General features: G+C 36.1%; 1 non-coding gene across 1 annotated transcript; it reads left to right on the top strand.

The window, feature by feature from the left end:
• The first annotated feature begins 10,509 nt into the window (after positions 1 to 10,509).
• Positions 10,510 to 10,616, top strand: LOC115935075 (U6 spliceosomal RNA). Its single transcript, XR_004070790.1, has one exon. It is a non-coding gene; the product is annotated as a U6 spliceosomal RNA (small nuclear RNA).
• Positions 10,617 to 11,121: the final 505 nt, after the last annotated feature.

The raw sequence follows: 11,121 nt of genomic DNA, 5'->3' as shown, positions 1-11,121 counted from the left end.
TCATGACATGCAATTTACCTATATAGCAAACCTAAACATGTATACCCGAGCCTAAAATAAAATTTAAAAAGAGCAGCAAGTTCTCAGTACATTAATATTTGATGATTGACTTTATTTTCTCTGCTGTTACACATATATTTTCTAAAAATACTACAAAGCTGACTCAGATATAAAAAATAAACGATGTAGTATATGTGGCCTTAAATCTTATTCCAATTCAAACTTTGACTCAAGTTATTTGAGCACAGATTTTGAATATCAAGATAAATAGCCTATATACTTTGTGTTAAACCATTTAGAACACATATCATATAGATCAATAGAGGAATGCATTTATAAATAGAACTGTATAAACAGTCCAAAGTGGAAGGAAGAACTTAGAAGAATGCCAAAAAAGATAATATAAAAGCAATTATAGCACACTCAATAAAGGGAGAAAACAAGGAGACAAAGGTTATGTCTAAATAATGCCAAAGCAAACAGTTGAAGTGAAACATCTAGTCAATCAGCTGCATGTTTTGTCTATGGGGAGACTAGCAACTGACTTGACTGATCTTTTTTTTTCTTCACTGAATTGACTGAATTAAGTGGGGTTTTTTGGAAGTATGTTGACATATGCATAATGAAAGAGTCAGAAAGGAAGAAAAGGAAAGGATGCGTTTGGGAAAAAAGTCCTTGGGATCTTGAAGTGATAGGTGATAAGATTAAAAGGTTTTAAATTGAAATGAGAGCAGATTTTCAGAGGGGGGACGAATTTAGTTACATTAATTCAAATTTGGAAAATAAGCTACAGGAGTGTATTTTCCATAATTATGGGAGACTTGTTTGTGACACAATGGAAATATTTGAAGACTAAGAAGATAAAAGTTTCTGAAGGGTCTGCTTTTAGTCTCCTGTATTGATTCTGCTACATATATTATTACTAGCATATATTACTAAGGTGCAAATTATCTTCCTTGAATTATAATTTCATTTACTATTACAATAATATTCATTTTCCTACCCTTCCTACTTTTTAAATGCTGACTTTGAGCTACTCTTCTTAATACTTCACTATACAAGTATACTAACAAAAGAACAACCTCCAAATCTCCTAACATCAAGATTATCTACCTGCAAACAATTTCTATTTAGAAAGTGATATAAGTCATATTACGCACTTTTAAATTTATTCTACTCGGGAAGTAGTGAATTACTAAAGGAGATGCACTATCCTGCTAGGTCATGTGAATAGTGAGGAGGAGAAAGACACTCAACAGCACACAGTATTTGAAAATAAATATTCTTTTAGGACTTCAATATTTAAAGATTGATGAAGTATGTATATAAATACATATAATTTTTAGTTTTGTTTAAAAATATGTAAATTGTAGTATATGAAACAAGAAACTCTTCATGAATATTAGGTGAAGATTTATAGAAACTATAGAAAAAAATGGCATTCAATTGACTCTATAGTACAAATGAGGCCAATACAATGCTGAATCTTTGCTGCTACTTCTAGATTATCTTCCTGATTTTTTTTCCTAGATTCTCTTAAAATGTCTCACTTAGTAGTGTTTCTCCCAGCACGCAGCTGGAGATCTGAGAACGGGCAGACTGCCTCCTCAAGTGGGTCCTTGACCCCCGAGCAGCCTAACTGGGAGGCACCCCCCAGTAGGGGCAGACTGACACCTCACACGGCTGGGTACTCCTCTGAGACAAAACTTCCAGAGGAACGATCAGGCAGCAGATTTTGTGGTTCACCAAGATCCGCTGTTCTACAGCCACCGCTGTTCTGCAGCCACCGCTGCTGATACCCAGGCAAACAGGGTCTGGAGTGGACCTCTAGCAAGATCCAACAGACCTGCAGCTGAGGGTCCTGTCTGTTAGAAGGAAAACTAACAAACAGAAAGGATATCCACACCAAAAACCCTTCTGTACATCACCATCATCAAAGACCAAAAGTAGACAAAACCACAAAGATGGGGAAAAAACAGAGCAGAAAAACTGGAAACTCTAAAAAGCAGAGTGCCTCTTCTCCTCCAAAGGAACGCAGCTCCTCACCAGCAACAGAACAAAGCTGGATGGAGAATGACTTTGACGAGCTGAGAGAAGAAGGCTTCAGACGATCAAACTACTCCAAGCTACGGGAGGAATTTCAAACCAATGGCAAAGAAGTTAAAAATTTTGAAAAAAAAAATAGACGAATGGATAACTAGAATAACCAACGCAGAGAAGTCCTTAAAGGAGCTGATGCAGCTGAAAGCCAAGGCTCAAGAACTAAGTGAAGAATGCAGAAGCCTCAGGAGCCGATGCAATCAACTGGAAGAAAGGGTATCAGCGATGGAAGATGAAATGAATGAAATGAAGCAAGAAGGGAAGTTTAGAGAAAAAAGAATAAAAAGAAATGAACAAAGCCTCCAAGAAATATGGGACTATGTGAAAAGACCAAATCTATGTCTGATTGGTGTACCTGAAAGTGATGGGGAGAATGGAACCAAGTTGGAAAACACTCTGCAGGATATTATCAACGAGAACTTCCCCAATCTAGCAAGGCAGGCCAACATTCAGATTCAGGAAATACAGAGAACGCCACAAAGATACTCCTCGAGAAGAGCAACTCCAAGACACATAATTGTCAGATTCACCAAAGTTGAAATGAAGGAAAAAATGTTAAGGGCAGCCAGAGAGAAAGGTCAGGTTACCCACAAAGGGAAGCCCATCAGACTAACAGCGGATCTCTCAGCAGAAACTCTACAAGCCAGAATAGAGTGGGGGCCAATATTCCACATGCTTAAAGAAAAGAATTTTCAACCCAGAATTTCATATCCAGCCAAACTAAGCTTCATAAGTGAAGGAGAAATAAAATACTTTACAGACAAGCAAATGCTGAGAGATTTTGTCACCACCAGGCCTGCCCTAAAAGAGCTCCTGAAGGAAGCACTAAACATGGAAAGGAACAACTTGTACCAGCCACTGCAAAAAACATGCCAAAATGTAAAGACCATCAAGGCTAGGAAGAAACTGCATCAACTAATGAGCAAAATAACCAGCTAACATCATAATGACAGGACCAAATACACAAATAACAATATTAACTTTAAATGTAAATGGACTAAATGCTCCAATTAAAAGACAGACTGGCAAATTGGATAAAGAGTCAAGACCCATCAGTGTGCTGTATTCAGGAAACCCATCTCACGTGCAGAGACACACATAGGCTCAAAATAAAAGGATGGAGGAAGATCTACCAAGCAAATGGAAAACAAAAAAAGGCAGGGGTTGCAATCCTAGTCTCTGATAAAACAGACTTTAAACCAACAAAGATCAAAAGAGACAAAGAAGGCCATTACATAATGGTAAAGGGATCAATTCAACAAGAAGAGCTAACTATCCTAAATATATATGCACCCAATACAGGAGCACCCAGATTCATAAAGCAAGTCCTGAGTGACCTACAAATGACTCCCACACATTAATAATGGGAGACTTTAACATCCCACTGTCAACATTAGACAGATCAATGAGACAGAAAGTTAACAAGGATACCCAGGAATTGAACTCAGCTCTGCACCAAGCAGACCTAATAGACATCTACAGAACTCTCCACCCCAAGTCAACAGAATATACATTTTTTTCAGCACCACACCACACCTATTCCAAAATTGACCACATAGTTGGAAGTAAAGCACTCCTCAGCAAATGTAAAAGAACAGAAAGTATAACAAACTGTCTCTCAGACCACAGTGCAATCAAACCAGAACTCAGGACTAAGAAACTCACTCAAAACCGCTCAACTACATCGAAACTGAACAACCTGTTCCTGAATGACTACTGGGTACATAACGAAATGAAGGCAGAAATAAAGACGTTCTTTGAAACCAATGAGAACAAAGACACAACATACCAGAATCTCTGGGACACATTCAAAGTAGTGTGTAGAGGGAAATTTATAGCACTAAATGCCCACAAGAGAAAGCAGGAACGATCCAAAATTGACACCCTAACGTCAAAATTAAAAGAACTAGAAAAGCAAGAGCAAACACATTCAAAAGCTAGCAGAAGGCAAGAAATAACTAAACTCAGAGCAGAACTGAAGGAAATAGAGACACAAAAAACCCTTCAAAAAATTAATGAATCCAGAAGCTGGTTTTTTGAAAAGATCAACAAAATCGACAGACTGCTAGCAAGACTAATAAAGAAGGAAAGAGAGAAGAATCAAATAGATGCAATAAAAAATGATAAAGGGGATATCACCACCGATCCCACAGAAATACAAACTACCATCAGAGAATACTACAAACACCTCTATGAAAATAAACTAGAAAATCTAGAAGAAATGGATAAGTTCCTCGAAACATACACCCTCCTAAGACTAAACCAGGAAGAAGTTGAATCTCTGAATAGACCAATAACAGGCTCTGAAATTGTGGCAATAATCAATAGCTTACCAACCAAAAAAAGTCCAGGACCAGATGGATTCACAGCCGAATTCTACCAGAGGTACAAGGAGGAGCTGGTACCATTCCTTCTGAAACTATTCCAATCAATAGAAAAAGAGGGAATCCTCCCTAACTCATTTTATGAGGCCAGCATCATCCTGATACCAAAGCCTGGCAGAGACACAACCAAAAAGAGAATTTTAGACCAATATCCTTGATGAACATTGATGCAAAAATCCTCAATAAAATACTGGCAAACTGAATCCAGCAGCACATCAAAAAGCTTATCCACCACGATCAAGTGGGCTTCATCCCTGGGATGCAAGGCTGGTTCAACATTTGCAAATCAATAAATGTAATCCAGCATATAAACAGAACCAAAGACAAAAACCACATGATTATCTCAATAGATGCAGAAAAGGCCTTTGACAAAATTCAACAGCCCTTCATGCTAAAAACTCTCAATAAATTAGTTATTGATGGGACGTATCTAAAAATAATAAGAGCATCTATGACAAACCCACGGCCAATATCATACTGCATGGGCAAAAACTGGAAGCATTCCCTTTGAAAACTGGCACAAGACAGGGATGCCCTCTCTCACCACTCCTATTCAACATAGTGTTTGAAGTTCTGGCCAGGGCAATTAGGCAGGAGAAGGAAATAAAGGGTATTCAATTAGGAAAAGAGGAAGTCAAATTGTCCCTGTTTGCAGATGACATGATTGTATATCTAGAAAACCCCATTGTCTCAGCCCAAAATCTCCTTAAGCTGATAAGCAACTTCAGCAAAGTCTCAGGATACAAAATCAATGTACAAAAATCACAAGCATTCTTATACACCAATAACAGAGAAACAGAGAGCCAAATCATGAGTGAACTCCCATTCACAATTGCTTCAAAGAGAATAAAATACCTAGGAATCCACCTTACAAGGGATGTGAAGGACCTCTTCAAGGAGAACTACAAACCACTGCTCAATGAAATAAAAGAGGATACAAAGAAATGGAAGAACATTCCATGCTCATGGGTAGGAAGAATCAATATCGTGAAAATGGCCATACTGCCAAAGTAATTTATAGATTCAGTGCCATCCCCATCAAGCTACCAATGACTTTCTTCACAGAATTGGAAAAAAACTACTTTAAAGTTCATATGGAACCAAAAAAGAGCCCACATTGCCAAGTCAATCCTAAGCCAAAAGAACAAAGCTGGAGGCATCACACTACCTGACTTCAAACTATACTACAAGGCTACAGTAACCAAAACAGCATGGTACTGGTACCAAAACAGAGATGTAGATCAATGGTACAGAACAGAGCCCTCAGAAATAATGCTGCATATCTACAACCATCTGATCTTTGAAAAACCTGAGAAAAACAAGCAATGGGGAAAGGATTCCCTATTTAATAAATGGTGCTGGGAAAACTGGCTAGCCATATGTAGAAAGCTGAAACTGGATCCCTTCCTTACACCTTATGCAAAAATTAATTCAAGATGGATTAAAGACTTAAATGTTAGACCTAAAACCATAAAAACCCTAGAAGAAAACCTAGGCAATACCACTCAGGACATAGGCATGGGCAAGGACTTCATGTCTAAAACACCAAAAGCAATGGCAACGAAAGCCAAAATTGACAAATGGGATCTAACTAAACTAAAGAGCTTCTGCACAGCAAAAGAAACCACCATCAGAGTGAATAGGCAACCTACAGAATGGGAGAAAATTTTTGCAACCTACTCATCTGTCAAAGGGCTAATATCCAGAATCTATAATGAACTCAAACAAAGTTACAAGAAAAAAACAAACAACCCCATCAAAAAGTGGGCAAAGGATATGAACAGACACTTCTCAGAAGAAGACATTTATGCACCAAAAAACACATGAAAACATGCTCATCATCACTGGCCATCAGAGAAATGTGAATCAAAACCACAATGAGATACCATCTCACGGCAGTTAGAATGGCGATCATTAAAAAGTCAGGAAACAACAAGTGCTGGAGAGGATGTGGAGAAATAGGAACACATTTTCACTGTTGGTGGGATTGTAAACTAGTTCAACCACTGTGGAAGTCAGTGTGGCAACTCCTAAGGGATCTAGAACTAGAAATACCATTTGACCCAGCCATCCCATTACTGGGTATATACCCAAAGGATTATAAATCATGCTGCTATAAAGACACAGGCACACGTTTGTTTATTGCGGCACTATTCACAATAGCAAAGACCTGGAACCAACCCAAATGTGCAACAATGATAGACAGGATTAAGAAAATGTGGCACATATACACCATGGAATACTATGCAGCCATAAAAAAGAAGAATTCGTGTCCTTTGTAGGGACATGGATGAAACTGGAAACCATCATTCTTAGCAAACTATCACAAGGACAAAAAACCAAACACAGCATGTTCTCACTCATAGGTGGGAATTGAACAATGAGAACACATGGACACAGGAAGGGGAACATCACATTCCAGGGACTGTTGTGGGGTGAGGGTGGGGGGAGGGATAGCATTAGGAGATATACCTAATGCTAAATGACGAGTTAATGGGTGCAGCACACCAACATGGCACATGTATACATATGTAACAAACCTGCACATTGTGCACATGTACCCTAAAACTTAAAGTATAATAATAATAAAATAAAAAGTCTCACTTAAACAATAATTTTTAAAGCTCCATTGAAGAATTATAAGGCAATAACTTGACAAAAGATTCAAACACATTTAACCTTGAAATATATATTTTCACTGATCTTTCCCTGCCCTCTGCCACCCAAAAACCGGTGCTGTGAGGTTCTAAGGCACTGTCCACATGGAGCCCAGAAAGTAACTTCTTTCAGAATTCCCTTCTGCCTAGCTCTGTAAGCAATATCCTACTTTCCAGAAAGCCATGTGGCCTATCGGGAAAAGGACTGAATTGGAAAATAGACCCTGGTCTTTCAGTTTACTAACTCTATGATTTTGGATGAATTGTCTAAATTTTCTGTGTCGATTCAGAAAGATGAGTAATGAGTTAAATGAGATAGTGTATGGAAAGTATGTAATACTTGTTTGATTTTCCTTATTGTCTTTACTTTGTATCAGTAGATCACAGCAGTTTCAAAATTCATTTTGTAAACACTCCACTAAAATGTAAGTTGTTTCTCTACTCAGAAATAATCATGTTGAATTTGTTAATAAGAAATCTCTAAATATTTTATATTAAGAATACATAACATGTTTACTTACAGACACTGAAGTTCAACTCCATTTTACTTCCCAAAATACACATTTTTGGGGGGCAAAAACATCCCTGTTCAGATCTGCCAGATCTTCTTCTAACTTTCAGGTAAGCAGTTGTACTTATCATTCAAAGTTGTAATAAAAATTACTAATATTTTAAGCTCAACAAATTTTGCACATTATTTGTTCCTCAAAATTTGAATCCAAGTGGAAATTGCAGTTTTAAATTCTGAAAGTTTTCTGGCTTTTCACCTTTGTACAAAATATAAGACTTTTACTAATTCACACAAAATATATGAGCGATTGGCGAATCATGTATATGTTCTTAACCAAATACTTAACTGAAATTTTATACCAAATGTGAAATAAATGATATGAGTTCTAATATTTAATTAATAGGTGATATGCTTAAAATAATCACTAACAAAAATAACTTTTATTTATAATAATAAAGAGTAAGCAAATAGAGATAACTTAAGGAAAAGAATAAAATGCTCACAAATAATTTTTTTAGGTTTCTTACAAAATTTTGAGTGCAATGCAACTTTTTCAAAAGATCTTTAATAATTTTGAAGCAATAGATATGCATTCTTTCATGTTAATTCGCTAAACCTCGTTTCAATCTCTCTTTATTTTCTGAAGTCTTATAAGTAACATCTGTCATCCATCACTGACTGTCATCTGAGGGGAGAAAAAAAGGAATGTTCCAAGTATGTTTTGAAAACTTATTTCCAAGTATGGAAATAAGTCGTTTAGGCAGAGTAAGAGGTGTTAAATAGGAAAAATAGCCAATCTTGAAAGAGAGGGATCAGCTGTACAATGGGGGCAAGGGGGAGAAAAGACAAAAAAAATTAGAAGATTTTATCAATAACAGTAACAACTTCAATATCCATCCTGGTTCTATTTTTTTAAAGTAAAACTTAATTGAAGAATTGAATGAAATTCTTATCTCATTGTTCAGTTGATAAAATTTAATGTTAAATGAATTTCTCAGTTTTAGGCAAGGGATAAATATGAGGACAGTTTGTCCACACCCTTCTAGTAACAGAAAGTTTGGATGCTAGGGAATAGTATATCAGAAATGATAAATTAATTCCAAAATGTTTTAACAACCAAAAAGAACATTTGAGTCAGATTACAAAAAAAAAAAACCACCAGATGCATTTGTACAAGACATACTAAACAGCAGCAGAACTCTATTCTACCCTAACTGTAGTCTCCACCACCACACGTAAAGAAAAGATTAGCGATATCTCAGGAGATATATTGGAGCTATATACATGCATAATTTGGTTACAATGAAAACAGTTATCTAATTTACTGATTAGATATCTGTTTATGCAACAGAGTTGCTAATCTTCACTTGTACATTTGAAGCAGGGGAGGGGTTTAGGGAGGGTAGAAAACTTGAGGTATATGGCAGAGTGGAGAGAGGGTTGTGTATGGAAAGAGCTGCAGTGAGGCCAGTGCACTCTCATTTCTTTGGATGGCAGTAGATTTGTGCCTCATCATGGCCCAGTGGACAATAAGGAAGTAACTGTGCTTTAGATGTCTGCTTGGTATTCTATCAAGAGATCCTGGCAAGTGTGTAAGGATGAGGAGCCAGAGAAGAGTCCATCTAAGAAATTCTTCAAAAGAGGTAAAGCCAGAAAATAATCTTCCTTATTTGCAAATGATAAAGAATTTATCAAAGGTGACTCTAAAGAACCAACTCATGACACATGTAAAATGCCACTATTTAAACACATGCCACAAAGAGGGCTTAAGAAGGAGGGAAAGAAAAATCAATAGAGAAAGAAGGAGTGTGCTTTCTCTCTGAACTACTTTTCTCTATGCCTGGATAAAGACGGACCCAGAAGGGGAAGGGAAGGATGAAAGAAAGAACAGCCCTCACTGCTACCTACAAGTGGCTTTTGGGCCAAAGTCAGGTTTGAATTTAGGAAAAAAGGGATATGAGTTTGAAACTTTAAGCTGGATAAGCCAGAATTGGATTAGATTGTTTCATGCCTTAAAATGACGATAAAGCTACGGGATCCTCTCAAGGTGTAATTGAAAGATGGAAAATGAAGAGTCTCCATGCCATGGTCAAAGGTAAAGATTACAGGGGAAAGAATAATGCTTCATGCTTGCACCTCAAGTTTGGAAATTCAATAAAGTGGTTATGTTAGTTAAGTGGTAATATTTAATTATATCTCCAAAAGTGTGTTCTTTTAAAATTAAGTTTACATAACGGATTATTGGATAAGCTTGACTCTTTCTCTTAAAACATCTAACAAGAGAAGCCCTTATGATAAAAATCAGTGAAATCGCATCCAAGTCTTGATTCCTTTTGCATTTCACATTATTCCACATGAAATTGATTCCTCAGTTATTGACCTTTTCCTATTGCTTTTTCAATAATAGTTCACATATATTTGCACTGGTGCTTTTCTAAAACTTCATGCTATTGTTTTTTATTTTTATTATTGCTACAATAATACAATGTCACTTTATCAAAATCTACTTGTGTAAAATTGGAAGAGACATAATACCCCTATGTAATTTGAAGAACAAAAATCTCTTTAACTTAAATGTATTTATGAAGCTTTATGAAGGAAATGATACTAACTTAAAAAGGATAAAATATTTAATGTTCAATGCATTATTTAATATAAAATAATATGAACTAAGTAATTCTTAAAAACCTCACAATGTTCCATTCTTATTTTGAAAAATTTGTAGAAGTTAGATGAAACAACATTTTTAGTCTCATAGAATTGACCTGGTATGTTGAGCTTATCATCCTTGAAGCTTCTTTAGGGTTACCTGGCCAAGGGTCTTTGCCCAGGATTTGTCTTTATTAAATTCAAAGTACTACTCACTTCAGCAGCAAATATACTAAAATTGTGATGATACAGAGAAGATTACCATGGCCCCTACACAAAGATGACACACAAATTCATGAAGCATTCTATATTTTTCCAGAAAAGATTGGGATTCTATTTCCAAAGTGCTGAAAGAAAAAAAAAACTGTCAACCCAGAATTCTGTATCTTGCCAGAATAAGCTTTATAAATGAAAGAGAAATGAAGTATTTCCCAGACAAGCAAACGCTGAAATAATTCATCATCACTAGACCAAACTTACAAGAAATGCTCAAAGGAGTTCTTAACATGGAAAATAAAAGGTTGACACTCATCATCATAAAAACACATGAAAATATAAAACTCAGAGGTCTTATTAAAAAATTACACAAAGCAAGGAAATGAAGAAAGCAAGTAGGAAACATTACAAAACCCCACAAATCCATAAAGACACACACACACAAAAAAAAAAACCAGAAAAAAAATCAAAAGAAACAAAGAATCTACAAAGCAACTAGATAACAATGAACATTATGGCAGGAAATAAATTCACATATATATTTATCAACTTGAATATAAATTGATTAAATGCACCACTTAAAAGATACAAATTGGTGGAATGG

This window comes from Gorilla gorilla, chromosome 5 (genome assembly GCF_029281585.2).
Source record: "Gorilla gorilla gorilla isolate KB3781 chromosome 5, NHGRI_mGorGor1-v2.1_pri, whole genome shotgun sequence".
Taxonomy (NCBI): domain Eukaryota; kingdom Metazoa; phylum Chordata; class Mammalia; order Primates; family Hominidae; genus Gorilla; species Gorilla gorilla.
Note: the sequence above shows the minus strand (reverse complement) of the source record. Positions and strands in the feature narration are given on the sequence as shown.